This window comes from Schistocerca gregaria, chromosome 10 (assembly GCF_023897955.1).
Source record: "Schistocerca gregaria isolate iqSchGreg1 chromosome 10, iqSchGreg1.2, whole genome shotgun sequence".
Taxonomy (NCBI): Eukaryota; Metazoa; Arthropoda; class Insecta; order Orthoptera; family Acrididae; genus Schistocerca; species Schistocerca gregaria.
In genome coordinates, this window is record NC_064929.1 from 14,719,785 (window position 1) to 14,745,279 (window position 25,495).

The window sequence follows — 25,495 nt, forward strand, 5'->3', positions numbered from 1 at the left end:
GTGGAGGAAACTGCGCATGGTGACTGTTGTATTCAACTCCGATGCAATTTTTGTGTTTCATCAACACTCTGATAGTCCACAGATTACAGAATGCCACCAGATGCGCATCGGAAACAACTACTGGTATTCCAGGGAACGATCGAATCGTAGACTGTTGGAGACGTTTCTCCCGTGGAGCAAAGTGCGCATGGTGACTGATGTATTCAATAGCGATGCAATTTCTGTGTTTCATCAGCACTCTGATAGTCCACAGATTATAGAATGCCACCAGATGTGCTTCGGAAACTACTACTGGTCTTCCAGGGAACGAACAAATCTTAGACTGTTTGAGACATACCTCCCGTGTAGGAAAGTGTGCATGGTGATTGTTTTATTCAATCCCGATGCAATTTCTGTGTTTCATCAACACTCTGATAGTCCACAGATTACAGAATGCCACCAGATGTGCATCGGAAACTAGTACTGGTCTTCCAGGGAACGATCAAAACGTAAACTCTTTGAGACATTACTCCCTTGGAGGAAGGTGCGCATGGTGACTGTTGAAATCAATCCCGATGCAATTTCTGTGTATCATCAACACTCTGATACTCCACAGATTACAGAATGCCCCCAGATGTGCATCTGAAACTACTACTGGTCTTCCTGGGAACGATCTAAGCGTAGACTATTTGAGACAATACTGCCATGGAGGAAAGTGCGCATGGTGACTGTTGTATTCAATCCTGATGCAATTTCTGTGTTTCATCAACACTCAGTTAGTCCACAGATTTCAGAATGACTCCAGATGTGCATCGGAAACTACTACTGGTCTTCCAGGTAACGATCAAACCGTAGACTGTTTGAGACATACCTCCCGTGGAGGAAAGTGCGCATGGTGACTGTTTTATTCAATACCGATGCAATTTCTGTGTTTCATCAACACTCTGATAGTCCACAGATTACAGAATGCCACCATATGTACATCGGAAACTACTACTGGTCTTCCAGGGAACGATCAAAGGGTAGACTGTATGAGACACTACTCCCGTGGAGGAGAGTGCGCATGGTGACTGCTGCATTCAATCCCGATGCAATTTCTGTGTTCCATCAACACTCTGATAGTCCACAGATTACAGAATGCCTCCAGATGAGCATCGGAAACTACCTCTGCTCTTCCAGGGAACGATCAAATCGTAGACTGTTGGAGACGTTACTCCCGTGGAGGAAAGTGCGCATGATGACTGTTGTATTCAATCCCGATGCAATTTCTGTGTTTCATCAACACTCTGATAGTCCACAGATTACAGAATGCCTCCAGACGTGCATCGGAAACTACTACTGGTCTTCCTGGGAACGTCCAAGCGTAGACTTTTAGAGACATTACTCCCATGGAGGAAAGTGCGCATAGTGACTGTTGTATTCAATCCCGATGCAATTTCTGTGTTTCATCAACACTCAGTTAGTCCACAGATTTCAGAATGCCACCAGACGTGCATCGGAAACTACTACTGGATTTCCAGGGAACGATCAAAGCGTAGATCGTTTGGGACCTTACTCCCGTGGAGGAAAGTGCTCATGGTGACTGTTGTATTCAATTCCGATGCAATTTCTGTGTTTCATCAACACTCTGATAGTCCACAGATTACAGAATGCCACCAGATGTCCATCGGAAACAACTACTGGTATTCCAGGGAACGATCAAATCGTAGACTGTTGGAGACGTTACTCCCGTGGAGCAATGTGCGCATGGTGACAGTTGTATTCAATCCCGATGCAATTTCTGTGTTTCAACAGCACTCTGATAGTCCACAGATTATAGAATGCCACCAGACGTGCTTCGGAAACTACTACTGGTCTTCCAGGGAACGATCAAATCGTAGACTCTTGGAGACGTTACTCCCGTGGAGGAAAGTGCGCATGATGACTGTTGTATTCAATCCCGATGCAATTTCTGTGTTTCATCAACACTCTGATAGTCCACAGATTACAGAATGCCACCATATGTGCATCGGAAACTACTACTGGTCTTCCAGGGAACGATCAAATCGTAGACTGTTTGAGACATTACTCCCGTGGAGGAAAGTGCGCATGGTGAGTTTTGTATTCAATCCCGATGCAATTTCTGTGTTCCATCAACACTATGATAGTCCACAGATTACAGAATGCCTCCAGATGAGCATCGGAAACTACCTCTGGTCTTCCAGGGAACGATCAAATCGTAGACTGTTGGAGACGTTACTCCCGTGGAGGAAAGTGCGCATGATGACTGTTGTATTCAATCCCGATGCAATTTCTGTGTTTCATCAACTCTCTGATAGTCCACAGATTACAGAATGCCACCAGATGTGCATCGGAAACTACTACTGGTCTTCCAGGGAACGATCAAAGGGTGGACTGTTTCAGTCATTACTCCCACGGAGGAAAGTGCGCATGGTGGCTGTTGTATTCAATCCCGATGCAATTTCTGTGTTTCATCAACACTCTGATAGTCCACAGATTACAGAATGCCTCCAGATGTGCATTGGAAACTACCACTGGTCGTCCAGGGAACGATCAAAACGTAGACTGTTTGAGACATTACTCCCGTTCAGGAAAGTGCGCATGGTGACTGTTGTATTCATCCCAATGACATTTCTGTGTTTCATCAACACTCTGATAGTCCACAGACTACAGAATGCCACCAGATGTGCATCGGAAACTATTACAGGTCTTCCAGGGAACGATCAAAGCGTAGACTGTTTGAGACATTACTCCCGTTGAGGAAAGTGCGCATAGTGACTGTTGTATTCAATCCCGATGCAATTTCTGTGGTTCATCAACACTCTGATAGTCAACAGATTACAGAATGCCACCAGATGTGCATCGGAAACTACTACTGGTCTTCCAGGTAACGATCAAAGCGTAGACTGTTTGAGACATACCTCCCGTGGAGGAAAGTGGCATGGTGACTGTTGTATTCAATCCCGATGCAATTTCTGTGTTTCATCAACACTCTGATAGTCCACAGATTACAGAATGCCACCAGATGTGCATCGGAAACTACTACTGGTCTTCCAGAAAACGATCAAAGGGTGGACTGTTTCAGTCATTACTCCCACGGAGTAAGTGCGCATGGTGACTCTTGTATTCAATCCCGATGCAATTTCTGTGTTTCATCAACACTTTGATAGTCCACAGATTACAGAATGCCTCCAGATGTGCATTGGAAACTACCACTGGTCTTCCAGGGAACGATCAAAGCGTAGACTGTTTGAGACATTACTAATATGGAGGAGAGTGCGCATGGTGACTGTTGTATTTAATCCCGATGCAATTTCTGTGTTTCATCAACACTCTGATAGTCCACAGATTACAGAATGCCTCCAGATGTGCATCGGAAACTACTACTGGTCTTCCTGGGAACGTCCAAGCGTAGACTGTTAGAGACATTACTCCCATGGAGGAAAGTGCGCATAGTGACTGTTGTATTCAATCCCGATGCAATTTCTGTGTTTCATCAACACTCAGTTGGTCCACAGATTTCAGAATGCCTCCAGATGTGCATCGGAAACTACTACTGGTGTTCCAGGTAACGATCAAAGCGTAGACTGTTTGAGACATACCTCCCGTGGAGGAAAGGGCGCATGGTGACTGTTTTATTCAATCCCGATGCAATTTCTGTGTTTCATCAACACTCTGATAGTCCACAGATTACAGAATGCCACCAGATGTGCATCGGAAACTACTACTGGTCTTCCAGAAAACGATCAAAGGGTGGACTTTTTCAGTCATTACTCCCACAGAGGAAAGTGCGCATGGTGACTGTTGTATTCAATCCCGATGTAATTTCTGTGTGTCATCAACACTTTGATAGTCCACAGATTACAGAATGCCTCCAGATGTGCATTGGAAAATACCATTGGTCTTCCAGGGAACGATCAAATCGTAGACTGTTTGAGACATTACTAACATGGAGGAGAGTGCGCATGGTGACTGTTGTATTCAATCCCGATGTAATTTCTGTGTTTCATCAACACTCTGATAGTCCACAGATTAAAGAATGCCACCAGACGTGCATCGGAAACTACTACTGGAATTCCAGGAAACGATCAAAGCGTAGACCGTTTGGGACCTTACTCCCGTGGAGGAAACTGCGCATGGTGACTGTTGTATTCAATTCCGATGCAATTTCTGTGTTTCATCAACACTCTGATGGTCCACAGATTACAGAAGGCCACCAGATGTGCATCGGAAACAACTACTGGTATTCCAGGGAACTATCAAATCGTAGACTGTTGGAGACGTTTCTCCCGTGGAGCAAAGTGCGCATGGTGACTGTTGTATTCAATCGCGATGCAATTTCTGTGTTTCATCAGCACTCTGATAGTCCACAGATTATAGAATGCCACCAGATGTGCATCGGAAACTACTACTGGTCTTCCAGGGAACGATCAATACTTAGACTGTTTGAGACATACCTCCCGTGTAGGAAAGTGAGCATGGTGATTGTTTTATTCAATCCCGATGCAATTTCTGTGTTTCATCAACACTCTGATAGTCCACAGATTACAGAATGCCACCAGATGTTCATCGGAAACTACTACTGGTCTTCCAGGGAACGATCAAAGAGTGGACTGTTTCAGTCATTACTCCCACAGAGGAAAGTGCGCATGGTGACTGTTGTATTCAATCGCGATGCAATTTCTGTGTTTCATCAACACTCTGATAGTCCACAGATTACAGAATGCCACCAGATGTGCATCGGAAACTACTACTGGTCTTCCTGGGAACGATCTAAGCGTAGACTATTTGAGACAATACTGCCATGGAGGAAAGTGCGCATGCTGACTGTTGTATTCAATCCCGATGCAATTTCTGTGTTTCATCAACACTCAGTTAGTCCACAGATTTCAGAATGCCTCCAGATGTGCATCGGAAACTACTACTGGTCTTCCAGGTAACGATCAAAGCGTAGACTGTTTGAGACATTACTCCCGTGGAGGAAAGTGCGCATGGTGACTGTTGTATTCGATACCGATGCAATCTCTGTGTGTCATCAACACTCTGATAGTCAACAGATTACAGAATGCCACCAAATGTGCATCGGAAACTACTACTGGTCTTCCAGGTAACGATCAAAGCGTAGACTGTTTGAGACATACCTCCCGTGGAGGAAAGTGCGCATGGTGACTGTTTTATTCAATCCCGATGCAATTTCTGTGTTTCATCAACACTCTGATAGTCCACAGATTACAGAATGCCACCAGATATGCATCGGAAACTACTACTGGTCTTCCAGAAAACGATCAAAGGGTGGACTTTTCAGTCATTACTCCCACGGAGGAAAGTGCGCATGGTGACTGTTGTCTTCAATTCTGATGTAATTTCTGTGTTTCATCAACACTTTGATAGTCCACAGGTTACAGAATACCTCCAGATGTGCATCGGAAACTACTACTGGTCTTCCAGGGAACGATCAAAACGTAAACTCTTTGAGACATTACTCCCTTGGAGGAAGATGCGCATGGTGACTGTTGTAATCAATCCCGATGCAATTTCTGTGTTTCATCAACACTCTGATAGTCCACAGATTACAGAATGCCTCCAGATGTGCATCGGAAACTACTACTGGTCTTCCTGGAACGATCTAGGCGTAGACTATTTGAGACTTTACTCCCATGGAGGAAAGTGCGCATGGTGACAGTTGTATTCAATCCCGATGCAATTTCTGTGTTTCATCAACACTCTGATAGTCCACAGATTACAGAATGCCTCCAGACGTGCATCGGAAAATACTACTGGTCTTCCTGGGAACGTCCAAGCGTAGACTGTTAGAGACATTACTCCCATGGAGGAAAGTGCGCATAGTGACTGTTGTGTTCAATCCCGATGCAATTTCTGTGTTTCATCAACACTCAGTTAGTCCACAGATTTTAGAATGCCTCCAGATGTGCATCGGAAACTACTACTGGTCTTCCAGGTAACGATCAAAGCATAGACTGTTTGAGACATTACTCCCGTGGAGGAAAGTGCGCATGGTGACTGTTGTATTCGATCCCGATGCAATCTCTGTGTGTCATCAACACTCTGATAGTCAACAGATTACAGAATGCCACCAAATGTGCACCGGAAACTACTATTGATCTTCCAGGGAACGATCAAATCGTAGACTGTTTGCGACATTACTCCTGTGGAGAAAAGTGCGCATGGTGACTGTTGTATTCATTTCCGATGCAATTTCTGTGTTTCATCAACACTCTGATAGTCCACAGATTAAAGAATGCCACCAGACGTGCATCGGAAACTGCTACTGGAATTCCAGGGAACGATCAAATCGTTGACCGTTTGGGACCTTACTCCCGTGGAGGAAAGTGCGCATGGTGACTGTTGTATTCAATTCCGATGCAATTTCTGTGTTTCATCAACACTCTGATAGTCCACAGATTACAGAATTCCACCTGATGTGCATCGGAAACAACTACTGGTATTCCAGGGAACGATCAAATCGTAGACTGTTGGAGACGTTACTCCCGTGGAGCAAAGTGCGCATGGTGACTGTTGTATTCAATCGCGATGCAATTTCTGTGTTTCATCAGCACTCTGATAGTCCACAGAGTATAGAATGCCACCAGATGTGCATCGGAAACTACTACTGGTCTTCCTGGGAACGATCAAAACTTAGGCTGTTTGAGACATACTCCCGTGGAGGAAAGTGCACATGGTGACTGTTGTATTCAATCCCGATGCAATTTCTGTGTTTCATCAACACTCTGATAGTCCACAGATTACAGAATGCCACCAGATGTGCTTCGGAAACTACTACTGGTCTTCCAGGGAACGATCAAATCGTAGACTGTTGGAGACGTTACTCCCGTGGAGGAAAGTGCGCATGATGACTGTTGTATTCAATCCCGATGCAATTTCTGTGTTTCATCAACACTCTGATAGTCCACAGATTACAGAATGCCACCATATGTGCATCGGAAACTACTACTGGTCTTCCAGGGAACGATCAAATCGTAGACTGTTTGAGACATTACTCCCGTGGAGGAAAGTGCGCATGGTGACTGTTGTGTTCAATCCCGATGGAATTTCTGTGTTCCATCAACACTCTGATAGTCCACAGATTACAGAATGCCTCCAGATGAGCATCGGAAACTACTTCTGGTCATCCAGGGAACGATCAAAGCGTAGACTGTTTGAGACATACCTCCCGTGTAGGAAAGTGCGCATGGTGACTGTTTTATTCAATCCCGATGCAATTTCTGTGTTTCATCAACACTCTGATAGTCCACAGATTACAGAATGCCACCAGATGTGCATCGGAAACTACTACTGGTCTTCCAGGAGACGTTCAAAGCGTAGACTGTTTGAGACATACCTCCCGTGTAGGAAACTGCGCATGGTGACTGTTTTATTCAATCCCGATGCAATTTCTGTGTTTCATCAACACTCTGATAGTCCACAGATTACAGAATGCCACCAGATGTGCATCGGAAACTACTACTGGTCTTCCAGGAGACGTTCAAAGCGTAGACTGTTTGAGACATTATTCCCATATAGGACAATGCGCATGGTGACTGTTGTATTCAATCCTGATGCAATTTCTGTGTTTCAACAACACTCTGATAGTCAACAGATTACAGAATGCCTTCAGATGTGCATCGGAAACTACTAATGGTCTTCCAGGGAACGATTAAAGAGTAGACTGTTTGAGACATTACTCAAATGGAGGAAAGTGCGCATGGTGACTGTTGTATTCAATCCCGAGGCAATTTCTGTGTTTCATCAACACTCAGATAGTCCACAGATTACAGAATGCCTCCTAACGTGCATCGGAAACTACTACTGGTGTTCCAGGGATGGATGAAAGCGTAGACTCTTTGAGACAATACACCCATGGAGGAAAGTGCGCATGGTGACTGTTGTATTCAATCCCGAGGCAATTCCTGTGTTTCATCAACACTTTGAAGGTCCACGGATTACAGAATGCCTCCCGATGTGAATCGGAAACTATTACTGATCTTCCAGGAAACGATCAAAGCGTAGACTGTTTGAGGCATTACTCCCATATAGGAAAGTGTTCATGGTGGCTGTTGTATTCAATCCCGATGCATTTTTTGTGTTTCAACAACCCTCTGATAGTCCACAGATTACAGAATGCATCCAGATGTGCATCAGAAGCTACTAATGGTCTTCCAGGGAACGATCAAAGCGTAGACTGTTTGAGACATTACTCCCATGGAGGAAAGTGCTCTTGGTGACTGTTGTATTCAATCGCGATGCAATTTCTGTGTTTCATCAATACTCAGATAGTCCACAGATTACAGAATGCCTCCTGATGTGCATCGGAAACTACTACTGATCTTCCAGGGAAGGATGAAAGCGTAGACTCTTTGAGACATTACTCCCATGTAGGAACGTGCGCATGGTGACTGTTGTATTCAATCCCGAGGAAATTTCTGTGTTTCATCAACACTTTGAAGGTCCACGGATTACAGAATGCCTCCCGATGTGAATCGGAAACAATTACTGGTCTTCCAGGAAACGATCAAAGCGTAGACTGTTTGAGACATTACTCCCATATAGGAATGTGTTCATGGTGACTGTTGTATTCAATCCCGATGCATTTTCTGTGTTTCAACAACACTCTGATAGGCCACAGATTACAGAATGCCTCCAGATGTGCATCGGAAGCTACTAATGGTCTTCCAGGGAACGATCAAAGCGTAGACTCTTTGAGACATTACTCCCATGGAGGAAAGTGCGCATGGTGACTGTTGTATTCAACCTCGATGCAATTTCTGTGTTTGAACAACACTTTGATAGTTTACAAATTACAGAATGCCTCCAGATGTGCATCGGAAACTACTACTGGTCTTCCAGGGAACGATCAGAGCGTAGACTGTTTGAGACATTACTCCCATGGAGGAAATTGCGCATGGTGACTGTTGTATTCAATCCCGATGCCATATTTGTGTTTCACCAACACTCTGATAGTCCACAGATTACAGAATGCCTCCAGATGTGCATCGGAAACTACTACTGGTCTTCCAGGAAACGATCAAAACTTAGACTGTTTGAGACATTACTCCCATGGAGGAAAATTGCGCATGGTGACTGTTGTATTCAATCCCGATGCAATTTCTGTGTTTCATTAACACTTTGAAGGTCCACAGATTACAGAATGCCTCCAGATGTGCATCGGAAGCTATAACTGGTCTTCCAGGGAACGATCAAAACGTAGACTGTTTGAGACATTACTTCCATGGAGGAACGCGCGCATGGTGACTGTTGTATTCAATTTCGATGCAATATTTGTGTTTCACCAACACTCTGATAGTCAACAGATTACAGAATGCCACCAGATGTGCATCGGAAGCTACAACTGGTCTTCCAGGGAACGATTAAAACGTAGACTGTTTGAGACATTACTCCCATGGAGGAAAGTGCGCATGGTGACTGTTGTATTCGATCCCGATGCAATCTCTGTGTGTCATCAACATTCTGATAGTCAACAGATTACAGAATGCCACCAAATGTGCATCGGAAACTACTACTGGTCTTCCAGGTAACGATCAAATCGTAGACTGTTTGAGACATACCTCCCCTGGAGGAAAGTGCGCATGGTGACTGTTTTATTCAATCCCGATGCAATTTCTGTGTTTCATCAACACTTTGATAGTCCACAGATTACAGAATACCTCCAGATGTGCATCGGAAACTACTACTGGTCTTCCAGGGAACGATCAAAACGTAAACTCTTTGAGACATTACTCCCTTGGAGGAAGATGCGCATGGTGACTGTTGTAATCAATCCCGATGCAATTTCTGTGTTTCATCAACACTCTGATACTCCACAGATTACAGAATGCCTCCAGATGTGCATCGGAAACTACTACTGGTCTTCCTGGAACGATCTAAGCGTAGACTATTTGAGACATTACTCCCATGGAGGAAAGTGCGCATGGTGACTGTTGTATTCAATCCCGATGCAATTTCTGTGTTTCATCAACACTCTGATAGTCCACAGATTACAGAATGCCTCCGGACGTGCATCGGAAACTACTACTGGTCTTCCTGGGAACGTCCAAGCGTAGACTGTTAGAGACATTACTCCCATGGAGGAAAGTGCGCATAGTGACTGTTGTGTTCAATCCCGATGCAATTTCTGTGTTTCATCAACACTCAGTTAGTCCACAGATTTCAGAATGCCTCCAGATGTGCATCGGAAACTACTACTGGTCTTCCAGGTAACGATCAAAGCATAGACTGTTTGAGACATTACTCCCGTGGAGGAAAGTGCGCATGGTGACTGTTGTATTCGATCCCGATGCAATCTCTGTGTGTCATCAACACTCTGATAGTCAACAGATTACAGAATGCCACCAAATGTGCACCGGAAACTACTATTGATCTTCCAGGGAACGATCAAATCGTAGACTGTTTGCGACATTACTCCTGTGGAGAAAAGTGCGCATGGTGACTGTTGTATTCATTTCCGATGCAATTTCTGTGTTTCATCAACACTCTGATAGTCCACAGATTAAAGAATGCCACCAGACGTGCATCGGAAACTGCTACTGGAATTCCAGGGAACGATCAAATCGTTGACCGTTTGGGACCTTACTCCCGTGGAGGAAAGTGCGCATGGTGACTGTTGTATTCAATTCCGATGCAATTTCTGTGTTTCATCAACACTCTGATAGTCCACAGATTACAGAATTCCACCTGATGTGCATCGGAAACAACTACTGGTATTCCAGGGAACGATCAAATCGTAGACTGTTGGAGACGTTACTCCCGTGGAGCAAAGTGCGCATGGTGACTGTTGTATTCAATCGCGATGCAATTTCTGTGTTTCATCAGCACTCTGATAGTCCACAGAGTATAGAATGCCACCAGATGTGCATCGGAAACTACTACTGGTCTTCCTGGGAACGATCAAAACTTAGGCTGTTTGAGACATACTCCCGTGGAGGAAAGTGCACATGGTGACTGTTGTATTCAATCCCGATGCAATTTCTGTGTTTCATCAACACTCTGATAGTCCACAGATTACAGAATGCCACCAGATGTGCTTCGGAAACTACTACTGGTCTTCCAGGGAACGATCAAATCGTAGACTGTTGGAGACGTTACTCCCGTGGAGGAAAGTGCGCATGATGACTGTTGTATTCAATCCCGATGCAATTTCTGTGTTTCATCAACACTCTGATAGTCCACAGATTACAGAATGCCACCATATGTGCATCGGAAACTACTACTGGTCTTCCAGGGAACGATCAAATCGTAGACTGTTTGAGACATTACTCCCGTGGAGGAAAGTGCGCATGGTGACTGTTGTGTTCAATCCCGATGGAATTTCTGTGTTCCATCAACACTCTGATAGTCCACAGATTACAGAATGCCTCCAGATGAGCATCGGAAACTACTTCTGGTCATCCAGGGAACGATCAAAGCGTAGACTGTTTGAGACATACCTCCCGTGTAGGAAAGTGCGCATGGTGACTGTTTTATTCAATCCCGATGCAATTTCTGTGTTTCATCAACACTCTGATAGTCCACAGATTACAGAATGCCACCAGATGTGCATCGGAAACTACTACTGGTCTTCCAGGAGACGTTCAAAGCGTAGACTGTTTGAGACATACCTCCCGTGTAGGAAACTGCGCATGGTGACTGTTTTATTCAATCCCGATGCAATTTCTGTGTTTCATCAACACTCTGATAGTCCACAGATTACAGAATGCCACCAGATGTGCATCGGAAACTACTACTGGTCTTCCAGGAGACGTTCAAAGCGTAGACTGTTTGAGACATTATTCCCATATAGGACAATGCGCATGGTGACTGTTGTATTCAATCCTGATGCAATTTCTGTGTTTCAACAACACTCTGATAGTCAACAGATTACAGAATGCCTTCAGATGTGCATCGGAAACTACTAATGGTCTTCCAGGGAACGATTAAAGAGTAGACTGTTTGAGACATTACTCAAATGGAGGAAAGTGCGCATGGTGACTGTTGTATTCAATCCCGAGGCAATTTCTGTGTTTCATCAACACTCAGATAGTCCACAGATTACAGAATGCCTCCTAACGTGCATCGGAAACTACTACTGGTGTTCCAGGGATGGATGAAAGCGTAGACTCTTTGAGACAATACACCCATGGAGGAAAGTGCGCATGGTGACTGTTGTATTCAATCCCGAGGCAATTCCTGTGTTTCATCAACACTTTGAAGGTCCACGGATTACAGAATGCCTCCCGATGTGAATCGGAAACTATTACTGATCTTCCAGGAAACGATCAAAGCGTAGACTGTTTGAGGCATTACTCCCATATAGGAAAGTGTTCATGGTGGCTGTTGTATTCAATCCCGATGCATTTTTTGTGTTTCAACAACCCTCTGATAGTCCACAGATTACAGAATGCATCCAGATGTGCATCAGAAGCTACTAATGGTCTTCCAGGGAACGATCAAAGCGTAGACTGTTTGAGACATTACTCCCATGGAGGAAAGTGCTCTTGGTGACTGTTGTATTCAATCGCGATGCAATTTCTGTGTTTCATCAATACTCAGATAGTCCACAGATTACAGAATGCCTCCTGATGTGCATCGGAAACTACTACTGATCTTCCAGGGAAGGATGAAAGCGTAGACTCTTTGAGACATTACTCCCATGTAGGAACGTGCGCATGGTGACTGTTGTATTCAATCCCGAGGAAATTTCTGTGTTTCATCAACACTTTGAAGGTCCACGGATTACAGAATGCCTCCCGATGTGAATCGGAAACAATTACTGGTCTTCCAGGAAACGATCAAAGCGTAGACTGTTTGAGACATTACTCCCATATAGGAATGTGTTCATGGTGACTGTTGTATTCAATCCCGATGCATTTTCTGTGTTTCAACAACACTCTGATAGGCCACAGATTACAGAATGCCTCCAGATGTGCATCGGAAGCTACTAATGGTCTTCCAGGGAACGATCAAAGCGTAGACTCTTTGAGACATTACTCCCATGGAGGAAAGTGCGCATGGTGACTGTTGTATTCAACCTCGATGCAATTTCTGTGTTTGAACAACACTTTGATAGTTTACAAATTACAGAATGCCTCCAGATGTGCATCGGAAACTACTACTGGTCTTCCAGGGAACGATCAGAGCGTAGACTGTTTGAGACATTACTCCCATGGAGGAAATTGCGCATGGTGACTGTTGTATTCAATCCCGATGCCATATTTGTGTTTCACCAACACTCTGATAGTCCACAGATTACAGAATGCCTCCAGATGTGCATCGGAAACTACTACTGGTCTTCCAGGAAACGATCAAAACTTAGACTGTTTGAGACATTACTCCCATGGAGGAAAATTGCGCATGGTGACTGTTGTATTCAATCCCGATGCAATTTCTGTGTTTCATTAACACTTTGAAGGTCCACAGATTACAGAATGCCTCCAGATGTGCATCGGAAGCTATAACTGGTCTTCCAGGGAACGATCAAAACGTAGACTGTTTGAGACATTACTTCCATGGAGGAACGCGCGCATGGTGACTGTTGTATTCAATTTCGATGCAATATTTGTGTTTCACCAACACTCTGATAGTCAACAGATTACAGAATGCCACCAGATGTGCATCGGAAGCTACAACTGGTCTTCCAGGGAACGATTAAAACGTAGACTGTTTGAGACATTACTCCCATGGAGGAAAGTGCGCATGGTGACTGTTGTATTCGATCCCGATGCAATCTCTGTGTGTCATCAACATTCTGATAGTCAACAGATTACAGAATGCCACCAAATGTGCATCGGAAACTACTACTGGTCTTCCAGGTAACGATCAAATCGTAGACTGTTTGAGACATACCTCCCCTGGAGGAAAGTGCGCATGGTGACTGTTTTATTCAATCCCGATGCAATTTCTGTGTTTCATCAACACTTTGATAGTCCACAGATTACAGAATACCTCCAGATGTGCATCGGAAACTACTACTGGTCTTCCAGGGAACGATCAAAACGTAAACTCTTTGAGACATTACTCCCTTGGAGGAAGATGCGCATGGTGACTGTTGTAATCAATCCCGATGCAATTTCTGTGTTTCATCAACACTCTGATACTCCACAGATTACAGAATGCCTCCAGATGTGCATCGGAAACTACTACTGGTCTTCCTGGAACGATCTAAGCGTAGACTATTTGAGACATTACTCCCATGGAGGAAAGTGCGCATGGTGACTGTTGTATTCAATCCCGATGCAATTTCTGTGTTTCATCAACACTCTGATAGTCCACAGATTACAGAATGCCTCCGGACGTGCATCGGAAACTACTACTGGTCTTCCTGGGAACGTCCAAGCGTAGACTGTTAGAGACATTACTCCCATGGAGGAAAGTGCGCATAGTGACTGTTGTGTTCAATCCCGATGCAATTTCTGTGTTTCATCAACACTCAGTTAGTCCACAGATTTCAGAATGCCTCCAGATGTGCATCGGAAACTACTACTGGTCTTCCAGGTAACGATCAAAGCATAGACTGTTTGAGACATTACTCCCGTGGAGGAAAGTGCGCATGGTGACTGTTGTATTCGATCCCGATGCAATCTCTGTGTGTCATCAACACTCTGATAGTCAACAGATTACAGAATGCCACCTGATGTGCATCGGAAACAACTACTGGTATTCCAGGGAACGATCAAATCGTAGACTGTTGGAGACGTTACTCCCGTGGAGCAAAGTGCGCATGGTGACTGTTGTATTCAATCGCGATGCAATTTCTGTGTTTCATCAGCACTCTGATAGTCCACAGATTATAGAATGCCACCAGATGTGCATCGGAAACTACTACTGGTCTTCCTGGGAACGATCAAAACTTAGACTGTTTGAGACATAATCCCGTGGAGGAAAGTGCACATGGTGACTGTTGTATTCAATCCCGATGCAATTTCTGTGTTTCATCAACACTCTGGTAGTCCACAGATTACAGAATGCCACCAGATGTGCTTCGGAAACTACTACTGGTCTTCCAGGGAACGATCAAATCGTAGACTGTTGGAGACGTTACTCCCGTGGAGGAAAGTGCGCATGATGACTGTTGTATTCAATCCCGATGCAATTTCTGTGTTCCATCAACACTCTGATAGTCCACAGATTACAGAATGCCTCCAGATGAGCATAGAAAACTACTTCTGGTCTTCCAGGGAACGATGAAAGCGTAGACTGTTTGAGACACACCTCCCGTGTAGGAAAGTGCGCATGGTGACTGTTTTATTCAATCCCGATGCAATTTCTGTGTTTCATCAACACTCTGATAGACAACAGATTACAGAATGCATTCAGATGTGCATCGGAAACTACTAATGGTCTTCCAGGGAACGATTAAAGAGTAGACTGTTTGAGACATTACTCAAATGGAGGAAAGTGCGCATGGGGACTGTTGTATTCAATCCCGAGGCTATTTCTGTGTTTCATCAACACTCAGATAGTCCACAGATTACAGAATGCCTCCTGATGTACATCGGAAACTACTACTGGCGTTCCAGGGAAGGATGAAAGCGTAGACTCTTTGGGACATTACACCCATGGAGGAAAGTGCGCATGGTGACTGTTGTATTCAATCCCGAGGCAATTTCTGTGTTTCATCAAAACTTTGAAGGTCCACGGATTACAGAATGCCTCCCGATGTGAATCGGAAACTATTACTGGTCTTCCAGGAAACGATCAAAGCGTAGACTGTTTGAGACATTACTCTTATATAGGAAAGTGTTCATGGTGACTGTTGTATTCAATCCCGATGCATTTTTTGTGTTTCAACAACCCTCTGATAGTCCACAGATTACAGAATGCATCCAGATGTGCATCAGAAGCTACTAATGGTCTTCCAGGGAACGATCAAAGCGTAGACTGTTTGAGACATTACTCCCATGGAGGAATGTGCGCATGGTGACTGTTGTATTCAATCCCGATGCAATTTCTGTGTTTCACCAACACTCTGATAGTCCACAGATTACAGAATGCCTCCAGATGTGCATCGGAAACTACTACTGGTCTTCCAGGGAACGATCAGGTCGTAGACTGTTTGAGACATTACTCTCATGGAGGAAAGTGATCATGGTGACTGTTGTATTCAATCCCGATGCAATTTCTGTGTTTCATCAACACTTTGAAGGTCCACAGATTACAGAATGCCACCAGATGTGCATCGGAAACTACTACTGGTCTTCCAGGGAGCGATCAGTGCGTAGACTGTTTGAGACATTACTCCCATGGAGGAAATTGCGCATGGTGACTGTTGTATTCAATCACGATGCAATATTTGTGTTTCACCAACACTCTGATAGTCCACAGATTACAGAATGCCTCCAGATGTGCATCGGAAACTACTACTGGTCGTCCAGGGAACGATCAAAACTTAGACTGTTTGAGACATTACTCCCATGGAGGAAAATTGCGCATGGTGACTGTTGTATTCAATCCCAAAGCAAATTCTGTGTTTCATTAACAATTTGAAGGTCCACTGATTACAGAATGCCTCCAGATGTTCATCGGAAGCTACAACTGGTCTTCCAGGGAACGATCAAAACGTAGACTGTTTGAGACATTACTGACATGGAGGAACGAGCGCATGGTGACTGTTGTATTCAATTTCGATGCAATTTCTGTGATTCAACAACACTCTGATAGTCCACAGAATACAGAATGCCTCCAGATGTGCATCGGAAACTACTACTGGTCTTCCAGAGAACGATCAAAGCGGAGACTGTTTGAGACATTACTCTAATGGAGGAAAGTGCGCATGGTGACTGTTGTATTCAATCGCGATGCAATTTCTGTGTTTCATTAACACTCAGATAGTCCACAGATTACAGAATGCCTCCTGATGTGCATCGGAAACTACTACTAATCTTCCAGGGAAGGATGAAAGCGTAGACTCTTTGAGACATTACTCCCATGTAGGAAAGTGCGCATGGTGACTGTTGTATTCAATCCCGAGGCAATTTCTGTGTTTCATCAACACTTTGAAGGTCCACGGATTACAGAATGCCTCCCGATGTGAATCGGAAACAATTACTGGTCTTCCAGGAAACGATCAAAGCGTAGACTGTTTGAGACATTACTCCCATATAGGAATGTGTTCATGGGACTGTTGTATTCAATCCCGATGCATTTTCTGTGTTTCAACAACACTCTGATAGGCCACAGATTACAGAATGCCTCCAGATGTGTATCGGAAGCTACTACTGGTCTTCCAGGGAACGATCAAAGCGTAGGCTCTTTGAGACATTACTCCCATGGAGGAAAGTGCGCATGGTGACTGTTGTATTCAATCCCGTTGCAATTTCTGTGTTTCACCAGCACTCTGATAGTCCACAGATTACAGAATGCCTCCAGATGTGCATCGGAAACTACTACTGGTCTTCCAGGGAACGATCAGATCGTAGACTGTTTGAGACATTACTCCCATGGAGGAAAGTGCGCATGGTGACTGTTGTATTCAATCCCGATGCAGTTTCTGTGTTTCATCAACACTTTGAAGGTCCACAGATTACAGAATGCCTCCAGATGTGCATCGGAAACTACTACTGGTCTTCCAGGGAACGATCAGAGCGTAGACTGTTTGAGACATTACTCCCGTGGAGGAAATTGCGCATGGTGACTGTTGTATTCAATCCCGATGCAATATTTGTGTTTCACCAACACTCTGATAGTCCACAGATTACAGAATGCCTCCAGATGTGCATCGGAAACTACTACTGGTCATCCAGGGAACGATCAAAACTTAGACTGTTTGAGACATTACTCCCATGGAGGAAAATTGCGCATGGTGACTGTTGTATTCAATCGCGATGCAATTTCTGTGTTTCATTAACACTTTGAAGGTCCACAGATTACAGAATGCCTCCAGATGTGCATCGGAAGCTACAACTGGTCTTCCAGGGAACGATCAAAACGTAGACTGTTTGAGACATTACTCCCATGGAGGAACGAGCGCATGGTGACTGTTGTATTCAATTTCGATGCAATTTCTTTGTTTCAACAACACTCTGATAGTCCACAGATTACAGAATGCCTCCAGATGTGCATCGGAAACTACTACTGGTCTTTCAGAGAACGATCAAAGCGGAGACTGTTTGAGACATTACTCCATGGAGGAAAGTGCGCATGGTGACTGTTGTGATCAATCCCGTGGCACTTTCTGTGTTTCTTCAAAACTTTGAAGGTCCACAGATTACAGAATACCTACAGATGTGCATCGGAAACTACTACTGGTCTTCCAGGGAACGATCTAAGCGTTGACTGTTTGAGACATTACTCCCATGGAGAAAAGTGCGCATGGTGACTGTTTTATTCAATCGCGATGCAATTTCTGTGTTTCATCAAAACTCAGATAGTCCACAGATTACAGAATGCCTCCTGATGTGCATCGGAAACTACTACTGGTCTTCCAGGGAACGATCAAATCGTAGACTATTTGAGACATTACTCCCATGGAGGAAAGTGCGCATGGTGACTGTTGTATTCAACCTCGATGCAATTTCTGTGTTTGAACAACACTTTGATAGTTTACAAATTACAGAATGCCTCCAGATGTGCATCGGAAACTACTACTGGTCTTCCAGGGAACGATCAGAGCGTAGACTGTTTGAGACATCACTCCCTTGGAGGAAATTGCGCATGGTGATTGTTGTATTCAATCCCGATGCAATATTTGTGTTTCACCAACACTCTGATAGTCCACAGATTACAGAATGCCTCCAGATGTGCATCGGAAACTACTACTGGTCTTCCAGGAAACGATCAAAACTTAGACTGTTTCAGACATTACTCCCATGGAGGAAAATTGCGCATGGTGACTGTTGTATTCAATCCCGATGCAATTTCTGTGTTTCATTAACACTTTGAAGGTCCACAGATTACAGAATGCCTCCAGATGTGCATCGGAAGCTATAACTGGTCTTCCAGGGAACGATAAAAACGTAGACTGTTTGAGACATTACTCCCATGGAGGAACGAGCGCATGGTGACTGTTGTATTCAATTTCGATGCAATATTTGTGTTTCACCAACACTCTGATAGTCCACAGATTACAGAATGCCACCAGATGTGCATCGGAAGCTACAACTGGTCTTCCAGGGAACGATCAAAACGTAGACTGTTTGAGACATTACTCCAATGGAGGAAAGTGCGCATGGTGACTGTTGTGATCAATCCCGTGGCACTTTCTGTGTTTCTTCAACACTTTGAAGGTCCACAGATTACTGAATACCTCCAGAATACCATCGGAAACTACTACTGGTCTTCCAGGGAACGATCTAAGCGTAGACTGTTTGAGACATTAATCCCATGGGGGAAAGTGCGCATGGTGACTGTTGTATTCAACCTCAATGCAATTTCTGTGTTTGAACAACACTTTGATAGTTTACAAATTACAGAATGCCTCTAGATGTGCATCGGAAACTACTACTGGTCTTCCAGGGAACGATCAGAGCGTAGACTGTTTGAGACATTACTCCCATGGAGGAAACTGCGCATGGTGACTGTTGTATTCAATCCCGATGCAATATTTGTGTTTCACCAACACTCTGATAGTCCACAGATTACAGAATGCCTCCAGATGTGCATCGGAAACTACTACCGGTCTTCCAGGGAACGATCAAAACTTAGACTGTTTGAGACATTACTCCCATGGAGGAACGAGCGCATGGTGACAGTTGTATTCAATTTCGATGCAATTTCTGTGTTTCAACAACACTCTGATAGTCCACAAATTACAGAATACCTCCAGATGTGCATCGGAAACTACTACTGGTCTTCCAGGGAACGATCTAAGCGTAGACTGTTTGAGACATTACTCCCATGGAGGAAAGTGCGCATGGTGACTGTTGTATTCAATCGCGACGCAGTTTCTGTGTTTCATCAAAACTCAGATAGTCCAAAGATTACAGAATGCCTCCTGATGTGCATCGGAAGCTACTACTGGTCTTCCAGGGAACGATCAGAGCGTAGACTGTTTGAGACATTACTCCCATGGAGGAAATATCGCATGGTGACTGTTGTATTTAATCCCGATGCATTTTCTGTGTTTCAACAACACTCTGATAGGCCACAGATTACAGAATGAATCCAGATTTGCATCGGAAGCTACAAATGGTCTTCCAGGGAACGATCAAAGCGGAGACTGTTTGAGACATTACTCCATGGAGTAAAGTGCGCATGGTGACTGTTGTGATCAATCCCGTGGCACTTTCTGTGATTCTTCAACACTTTGAAGGTCCACAGATTACAGAATACCTCCAGATGTGCATCGGAAACTACTACTGGTCTTCCAGGGAACGATCTAAGCGTAGACTGTTTGAGACATTACTCCCATGGAGGAAAGTGCGCATGGTGACTGTTGTATTCAATCGCGATGCAATTTCTGTGTTTCATCAACACTCAGATAGTCCACAGATTACAGAATGCCTCCTGATGTGCATCGGAAACTACTACTGGTCTTCCAGGGAACGATCAGATCGTAGACTGTTTGAGACATTACTCCCATGGAGGAAATTGCGCATGGTGACTGTTGTATTCAATCCCGATGCAATATTTGTGTTTCACCAACACTCTGATAGTCCACAGATTACAGAATGCCTCCAGATGTGCATCGGAAACTACTACTGGTCTTCCAGGGAACGATCAAAACTTAGACTGTTTGAGACATTACTCCCATGGAGGAAAATTGCGCATGGTGACTGTTTTATTCAATCCCGATGCAATTTCTGTGTTTCGTTAACACTTTGAAGGTCCACAGATTACAGAATGCCTCCGGATGAGCATCGGAAGCTACAACTGGTATTCCAGGGAACGATCAAAACGTAGATTGTTTGAGACATTATTCCCATGGAGGAACGAGCGCATGGTGCCTGTTGTATTCAATTTCGATGCAATTTCTGTGTTTCAACAACACTCTGATAGTCCACAGATTACAGAATGCCTCCAGATGTGCATCGGAAACTACTACTGGTCTTCCAGAGAACGATCAAAGCGGAGACTGTTTGAGACATTACTCAAATGGAGGAAAGTGCGCATGGTGACTGTTGTATTCAATCTCGATGCAATTTCTGAGTTTGAACAACACTTTGATAGTTTACAGATTACAGAATGCCTCCAGATGTGCATCGGAAACTACTACTGGTCTTCCAGGGAACGATCAGATCGTAGACTGTTTGAGACATTACTCCCATGGAGGAAATTGCGCATGGTGACTGTTGTATTCAATCCCGATGCAATATTTGTGTTTCACCAACACTCTGATAGTCCACAGATTACAGAATGCCTCCAGATGTGCATCGGAAACTACTACTGGTCTTCCAGGGAACGATCAAAACTTAGACTGTTTGAGACATTACTCCCATGGAGGAAAATTGCGCATGGTGACTGTTTTACTCAATCCCGATGCAATTTCTGTGTTTCATTAACACTTTGAAGGTCCACAGATTACAGAATGCCTCCAGATGAGCATCGGAAGCTACAACTGGTATTCCAGGGAACGATCAAAACTTAGATTGTTTGAGACATTACTCCCATGGAGGAACGAGCGCATGGTGCCTGTTGTATTCAATTTCGATGCAATTTCTGTGTTTCAACAACACTCTGATAGTCCACAAATTACAGAATGCCTCCAGATGTGCATCGGAAACTACTACTGGTCTTCCAGAGAACGATCAAAGCGGAGACTGTTTGAGACATTACTCAAATGGAGGAAAGTGCGCATGGTGACTGTTGTATTCAATCGCGACGTAATTTCTGTGTTTCGTCAACACTCAGATAGTCCACAGATTACAGAATGCCTCGTGATGTGCATTGGAAACTACTACTGGTCTTCCAGGGAAGGATGAAAGCGTAAACCCTTTGAGACATTACTCCCATGGAGGAAAGTGCGCATGGTGACTGTTGTATTCAATCCCGAGGCAATTTCTGTGTTTCATCAACACTTTAAAGGTCCACGGATTACAGAATGCCTCCCGATGTGAATCGGAAACTATTACTGGTCTTCCAGGAAACGATCAAAGCGTAGACTGATTGAGACATTACTCGCATATAGGAAAGTGTTCATGGTGACTGTTGTATTCAATCCCGATGCATTTTCTGTGTTTCAACAACACTCTGATAGTCCACAGATTACAGAATGCCTCCAGATGTGCATCGGAAGCTACTAATGGTCTTCCAGGGAACGATCAAAGCGTAGACTGTTTGAGACATTACTCCCAATGATTAAAGTGCGCATGGTGACTGTTGTATTCAATCGCGATGCAATTTCTGTGTTTCATCAACACTCAGATAGTCCACAGATTACAAAATGATTCCTGATGTGCATCGGAAACTACTACTGGTCTTCCAGGGAAGGATGAAAGCGTAGACTTTTTGAGACATTACTCCCATTGAGGAAAGTGCGCATGGTGACTGTTGTATTGATACTCGATGCAATTTCTGTGTTTGAACAACACTTTGATAGTTTACAGATTACAGAATGCCTCCAGATGTGCATCGGAAACTACTACTGGTCTTCCAGGGAACGATCAGAGCGTAGACAGTTTGAGACATTACTGCCATGGAGGAAACTGCGCATGGTGACTGTTGTATTCAATCGTGATGCAATTTCTGTGTTTCAACAACACTCAGATAGTCCACAGATTACAAAATGCCTCTAGATGTGCATCGGAAACTATTACTGGTTTTGCAGGGAATGATCTAAGCGTAGACTGTTTGAGACATTACTCCCACGGAGGAAAGTGTGCATGGTGACTGTTGTATTTAATCCCGATGCAATTTCTGTGTTTCATCAACACTCTGATGGTCCACACACAACAGAATGCCCCCAGATGTGCATCGGAAACTACTACTGGTCTTGCAGGGAACGATCAAATCGTAAAATGTTTGAGACACTACTCCCATGGAGGAACGAGCGCATGGTGACTGTTGTATTCCATCCCGATGCAATTTCTATGTTTTATCAACACTCTGATGTTCCTCAGATTACAGTATGCCTCCACATGTGCATCGAAACTAGTACTGGTCCTCCAGGGAACGATCAAAGCGTAGACTGTTTGAGACATTACTCCCATGGAGGAAAGTGTGCATGGTGACTGTTGTATTCAATCGCGATGCAATTTCTGGGTTTCATCAACACTCAGATAGTCCACAGATTACAGAATGCCTCCTGATGTGCATCGAAAACTACTACTGTCTTCCAGGGAATGATGAAAGCGTAGACTCTTTGAGACATTACTCCCATGGAGGAAAGTGCGCATGGTGAATGTTGTATTCAATCTCGATGCAATTTCTGTGTTTCATCAGCACTTTGAAGGTCCACGGATTACAGAATGCCTCCCGATGTGAATCGGAAACTATTACTGGTCTTCCAGGAAACGATCAAAGCGTAGACTGTTTGAGACATAACTCCCATATAGGAAAGTGTTCATGGTGACTGTTGTATTCAATCCCGATGCATTTTCTGTGTTTCAACAACCCTCTGATAGTCCACAGATTACAGAATGCCTCCAGATGTGCATCGGAAACTACTACTGGTCTTCCAGGGAACGATCAGATCGTAGACTGTTTGAGACATTACTCTCATGGAGGAAAGTGCCCATGGTGACTGTTGTATTCAATCTCGATGCAATTTCTGTGTTTCATTAACACTTTGAAGTTCCACAGATTACAGAATGCCTCCAGATGTGCATCAGAAACTACTACTGGTCTTCCAGGGAACGATCAGAGCGTAGACTGTTTGAGACATTACTCCCATGGAGGAAATTGCGCATGGTGACTGTTGTATTCAATCCCAATGCAATATTTGTGTTTCACCAACACTCTGATAGTCCACAGATTACAGAATGCCTCCAGACGTGCATCGGAAACTACTACTGGTCTTCCAGGGAACGATCAAAACTTAGACTGTTTGAGACATTACTCCCATGGAGGAAAATTGCGCATGGTGACCGTTGTATTCAATCCCGATGCAATTTCTGTGTTTCATTAACACTTTGAAGGTCCACAGATTACAGAATGCCTCGAGATGTGCATCGGAAACTACTACAGTTCTTGCAGGGAACGATCAAAGCGTAGACTGTTTGAGACATTACTCCCATGGAGAAAAGTCCACATGGCGCATGTTGTATTCAATAACGATGCAATTTCTGAATTTCATTAACACTCTGATAGTCCACAGATTACAGAATGAGATCAGATGTGCATCTGAAACTACTACTGGTCTTCCAGGGAATGATCAAAGCGTAGACTGTTTGAGATATTACTCCCATGGAGGAAAGTGCACATGGTGACTGTTGTATTCAATACCGATGCAATTTCTGAGTTTCATTACCACTCTGATAGTGCACAGATTACAGAATGCCCCCAGATGTGCATCGGAAACTACTACTGGTTTTCCAGGGAACGATCAAAGCGTAGACTGTTTGAGACATTACTCCCATGGAGGAAAGTAAGCATGGTGACTGTTGTATTCATTACCGATGCAATTTCGGTGTTTCATCAACACCCTGATAGTCTACAGATTACAGGATTCCACCAGATGAGCATCGGAAACTACTACTGGTCTTCCAGGGAACGATAAAATCGTAGACTGTTTCAGACATTACTCCCATAGAGAAAGCATGGTGACTGTTGTATTCCATCCCGATGCAATTTCTATTTTTATCAACACTCTGATGTTCCTCAGATTACAGTATGCCTCCACATGTGCATCGGAAACTACTACTGGTCCTCCAGGGAACGATCAAAACGTAGACTGTTTGAGACATTCCTCCCATGGAGGAAAGTGCGCATGGTGACTGTTGTATTCAATCGCGATGCAATTTCTGTGATTCTACAACACTCTGATAGTCCACAGATTGCAGAATGCATTCAGATGTGCATCGGAAACTACTACTGGACTTGCAGGGAACGATCAAAGCGTAGACTGTTTGAGACATTACTCCCATGAAGGAATGTGCGCATGGTGACTGTTGTATTCAATCCCGATGCAATTTCTGTGATTCTACAACACTCTGATAGTCCACAGATTGCAGAATGCATTCAGATGTGCATCGGAAACTACTACTGGACTTGCAGGGAACGATCAAAGCGTAGACTGTTTGAGACATTACTTCCATGGAGGAAAGTGCGCATGGTGACTGTTCTATTTAATCCCAATGCAATTGCTGAGTCTCATTAACACTCTGATAGTCCACAGATTACAGAATGAGGCCAGATGTGCATCTGAAACTACTACTGGTCTTGCAGGGAACGATCTAATCGTAAATTTTTGAGACATTACTCCCATGGATGAAAGTGTGCATGGTGACTGTTGTATTCAATCCCGAGGCAATTACTGTGTTTCATCAACACTTTGAAGGTGCACAGATTACTGAGGGCCTCCAGATGTGCATCGGAAACTATTGCTTGTCTTCCAGGAAACGATCAAAGCGTAGACTGATTGAGACATTACTCCCATATAGGAAAGTGTTCATGGTGACTGTTGTATTCA